Genomic DNA, 5,579 nt, shown 5'->3' on the forward strand with positions numbered 1-5,579 from the left:
AGTCCAGCTGGCCTTGGTGAGCTCACAATAGATCAGCCCCACTGTCTCCGTGGGTGGGTGCACCCCTCGTGGTCCTGACTTCTTTGCTCATATTTTCCCTCCTTCTGCTCCTCCTTGGGACATTGGGAGCTCAGTCCAGTGCTCCAGTGTGGGTCTCTGTCTCTATTTAAACACTCTCTTGTGATAATCTTTGTGATTCTCAAGAGCCCCCAGATAGCTTAGACCAATTAGAACAATTTCTTTAGTGAATGTATCATTTTCCAGAGGTTAACTTTCTCTTTGGCTTCGAGGAATCAGGAGATTAGCTCATCTCTCCTTTATTGGGTTTTGTTTACTATTTTTATAAACAGGTTCACAGACAACTCCAAACATTTTTTTTTTATATCACAAGTTTCAAGGGAAACATTTGGCTCATAGAAACTTAGCTCTGTATCTTACCTAAACAAATTTTGAAATTTCACACTTTACTGTAAAACTATTTTACTCTCAGCAATTGTAAAAATGATTTGAAAGACAACTGATTTTCCTTTCTATTATAGAGATAGGATTCAGACACACATGTCTACACTGCAGGGATCTGAGGGCATTATCAAACACACACATATACACATGCACTCAAACACACACATACACACATTACATAAATGTCTGTATGACTGTCTTGCTTTTTCCTCTCCATACAATATCCAATATATGAAGGGACACTTGAATGGAAGTGTTTCTGGAAAAGGCCTCACAGACACCTGTAGGTATGTGTCACTAAATCTCTAGGCATTTTAAATCAATCGAGTTGACAAAATTAGTCATCAGAGGAGACAGGCTCTATGTTTTGCAAGGAGCATGTGAAACAAAAGTGTATTTACAACTCTAAGACACAAAGATTTATGCTCTTAAAATGAGGCAGGCTAACTGAAATATTTAACACAGCTTTGCTGAAAGTCCCCATACAAACAATTCCAGGTGACTCCAAGGCTGTGAAAGACAGTGTCACTGATGAAAATTAGCATGTTTCTGTTTAAAGAAAGCAATATCTATTAGTCTGAGTACTAGATTGGAAGATGTGATTCTGGCTTTACATTCACAGTTTTGAAAGGTACAGCCTATGGTAATTTGTGATATACCTTGCCAATCTCTTTATCTCCACACACCAGAGAACACATACTGTTTAGACTATAAACATAGCACCATAGCACCAACCAGTACTAAACACTGTATGTACATCCACAATTATAAACCCAACCTATAGTGGTTCAGAATAGTGACCCCAACATTGGCTCATAAATGTGAATACGTGGTTCTTAGTAGGTGAACTATTTGTGAAGGATTATTAGGTGATTCTGTATTGGGGGAGGTGTTTCAATGCTTGAAGGTTTTTAGCTTTCAGAAGTCCATGTCATTGCCAGTTAGTATTTGCTGTCTCATATTTGTGGATCAAGATGTTAGCTCTCAGCTACTGTTCTAGTGCCAGGACAGCCTGTCTTCTGCCATGCTTCCTGACATGTAAGTTCCTCAAAAACTCTTCCTTCTATAAATTGTTTAAATCATATCAGTAGAGAAATAACTGAGACATGAGAAATTGTCCAAATTCTAATGCTAATATGGTTTAACAAGGAAAATAAAACTTTTATCAAATGCTTATTTTCATTAAATGCATTGTTCTAATTATTTTATGGACAAGCTACCACTCTGACAGTACTTGAAGCCCAATGCCATTATTACTTGTATTCTGTGTGAGAGGTAACTAAAGGAAGGCGAGGTTAAGGAATTGGAGAAGTTCACATTCTGGTGAAATCTGTGACTAAATGGTCTGTTTCATTAGTTTACTATTGATGGGTAATTCAAACAAAAATTATACTATAATTATAGTTTTCATCTACTTACTGTCCCAAGAAACAGTCCAAGTATTGGTGAATCTTTGGGAAGTGAAGATTTTAGGTACATCAACTAGTCATCAACATTGGCATCAGAAAGAGAAAGAATTAAGGACAGAGAGATAGAAGGGAAGAAAGAAAAGAACATAACAGAGTTGACTCTGATTTTCTGGAGAGAGCCCACAGGCTAAGCATTTGCAAGTATCTATCAACTCCTTTTATAAAATGTATCCACCCTACAACTGAATAGATGCACATCTTGGTACTTTATATTTCTAGTAGTTAATGTTATGGTGAGTAATATTATTTTAGAAGCTGCACTTTGGAGGGCTAACGAGAAAAACTTTAGCTTATAATTCAATCTCAGGGTAATTCTAGAGTAAATGGGCACATGATATATTAACAGATTCATTTATCACTGCTTTCCAAAGCTAGATCAAACAGTCCCCCATTCTGGTGATTTGTCGTGTTCCATACAGTACGCACAGAATTGAGGGCACTAAGAAGTTTATGAAATTATGCTGAAGATTCTTTTCTGCTAAGTTCTACACATGACAGGAACATAATTAGGGTAATTATCTCTCTTAAAAATAAGGCAATCGAGTTCCTTTTGCTTGAAAGATCTGATGGAGTTTAGAATCTTAAAATTATTTCGATAATCACCTGTTTCTTATCTTGTAAAAATGAACTAAAATGAATTGTATCTGAATAATGGAAAGCATGTCTCTATGGTAATTGTTGCATTATTTAAGTTTTTATAAATATAAAAAAAGTTTTAAAATTAATAGTCACATATATTTTGCAAAATGGGGTAACCTCTGAATTCAAAGAGAACTTAGTATTCACTGTAGTTGCCTTGGCCTTGTTGCTGCTGCCTATTGTGCAATGCCTGTTTCTGGGGGGGGAGGGCAGGGCATGAGAACATGTACAGGTGATGACACCTGGAGTGTTGCCTTGTTCACCTGCTATTATCAGGATCTTAGCTGTAGGAGACACTTAAGCAAAAATATTAGAGCCACCACCTCCCCTCCTATAAGGCACCATGCAACAAATTTAGAGGGGTCTAGCAGGGATTTTATGTGATCCCATACCACACTTGGCCCAAGAATGTGGTAGACAAATCCAATGACTCAATTCGTCTTGAGATAAGTTGAATAGGTTCTGATTAAATGTTTACAGCTGGGCAAGTGTAAACCAGGTAAAAGCTTGTGCAAATTTGGAAGGGACAAAGGAAATTGCTGATGGAGGAGTCTAGCCTGTTCTAGCAAAGGCAAGGACACTGCCATAGTCATAATTAGATGGTCTACTTTGCGGTTGCCTGTTACTAGCATTCCTGGCAGCTCTGTATGCGATCTGATATGGTATATGTGCCAGGGGTGAACTCTGGACTATAGTAAGTATTGAATAGTTTGTGTGGTTTTGGAGATTAAATCCTTAGGGGACTTTAATTTTGCAAAAGTTAGTATTTTGCATGCTTGTGTGTCATAATGGCTATTGGAGAAAGCATTCATGGACTCAGATTGGGTCATTTCCAATACCTTAAGAACCGCCAATAACATCCCGTATTGATCCAAGATTTGGTTGGGTAACCTGCGTAGGAATGAGCTAGGCTCTCTCAATGTGGGTAACAGTTATGGGGCTTGAGTAGTTTATGGGACCACTGGTTGAGAACCAGTATTTATTCCGCGAGCATGAACTGGCTTTTTGGAGCCCATTCCCTATGGAGGGATACCTTGATCAGCCTAGACACAAGGAGGAGAATTTTGATCCTGCCTCCAGTGATGTGACAGATTCTGTTGACTCCCCATGGGAGATCTCATCTTCTTTGAAGAAAGGATAAGGAGTGAATGGGGGGAGGAGGTAAGAACAGGAAGAGAAAGGGGAGAGAGAATTGAGATTGGTATGCAAAATAAAAAAAGATTATATAGAAAACAAAATTAAAATTAAAAAAAATACTTTTCAGGTTTTGCTTTATACAAGGAATTTTGTCATCTTGACATAGTCAGCATTTTTTTTTGAGGATTTCAAAGAGATCTTATGGAGTTTTCTTCTTTTGAGAATGTTTTGGGTATATTTTAAATTTTAAAATATAAAAGATTATTCTGTTTAGTTATTATTGATTCCTTTAACTTAATAAATTTTTCTTAATAGAACCTGAACAACACACTGATAAATGAAAAAAAATGGAAATCAAGAAAAAATTAAATACTTCCTAGAAATGAATGAAAATGGATACACAGCACACCTAAATTTATGCACACATTGAAGGCAGTACTAAGAGACAAATCCATAGCATTCAGTGACTATTTAAAATATTGGTGATATATAATACCACCAATTCAAAAGCACATCTGGAGGCTCCACGTCAAAGAGAAGACATGTCTTGCTTAGGGTTTCTATTACTGTGAGGAGATACCATGACCATGATAGCTCTTATAAGGAAAACACTTAATTGAGAGGACTTGCTTACATTTTCAGATGGTCAGTACATTCTTATCATGATGTGGAGCATGGCAGCATACAAGCAGATGTGGTATTTGAGAAATAGTCAAGAGTCCTACATCTTGAAGACAACAGGAAGCCAAATGAGATACTGGGTGATATCCTGAGCATAGAAAACCTCAAAGCTGGTTCCCACAGTGAAACACTTCCTTCAAGAAGGTTTTACCTACTCCAACACAGCCACATCTCCTAATAGTGTCTCTCCCTATTAGACTGTGACACCAATTACATTCGACATATTTTAGTTTCTGCCCCCTAACGATTGAAACAATATCATCATGCAAAGTTCATTTAGTTTAACTTCAAAAGATCCCATAGTCTATATCAGTCTCAAAAATGTTTAACAGTCCAAAGTTCAAAGTCTTTTCTGAGATGCATGTACTCTCTCAACTACAATCCCCCATAAAATCAAAATCAAGAAACAGATCACATATTTCCAACATAAAAGGTCACAGAATAGACATGACTATTCCAAAAACACAGGAAAAGGAGATTAGTGAGTAAATACTGGATCAAAGAAAGACTGAAAGCCAGCTGTGCAATGTCCAAACTCTGGGTCTCTATGTCTGATGTTGAAATGCTCTTCAAATCTCCAACTCTATTTAGCTTTTTGACTGCAACATACTTCTTTCCATTGGGCTGATTTGACTCCACATCCACAGTTCTCCTCAGCAAGGATTGCACAACTCTGGCATCACTAACATCTCGAGCTCACTAAGACAATCCAGATTTCAAGTTCACAGCTTCATGAAATGGTCTTTCTTCTATGCCTCCAGTCTGGGATGCCCCTGACATTTGCCTGACCTCTATAGATTTATTATAGAACTCCTTTCTCTTATTATTAACTCTAAAGCCAGAACCATGTGGCCAAAGCTACAAGATCTGCTGTTTGCTGGGGCTTGATCATGACTCTTTTCTTCAATTACATCTTTACAAACTCTTAGTCTTCCACTGCCTAAGCATAGCCATCCTCAAACTAGATCTCTGTCTATGCCAGATTGAACTCAGACTCAGATCTGCCAGCCTCTGCCTTCCCAATGCTGTACCCCACCACACTCAGTTCTAAACTTTTCTTTTGTACCCTTTTACAAGTTGGAAACTTAGCTGGGTGGGATCTTGCCATAATGTTATCATTCCCTTTATTCTATTTCTTAAGCCATTTAATTCCTTGAATATAATACTCTATTCTACTTTCAAGTGCTCTTT

The sequence above is a fragment of the Alexandromys fortis genome, unplaced genomic scaffold (assembly GCF_014885135.2).
Source record: "Alexandromys fortis isolate MF-2015 unplaced genomic scaffold, M_Fortis_MF-2015_v1.1 scaffold_11, whole genome shotgun sequence".
Classification (NCBI taxonomy): domain Eukaryota; kingdom Metazoa; phylum Chordata; class Mammalia; order Rodentia; family Cricetidae; genus Alexandromys; species Alexandromys fortis.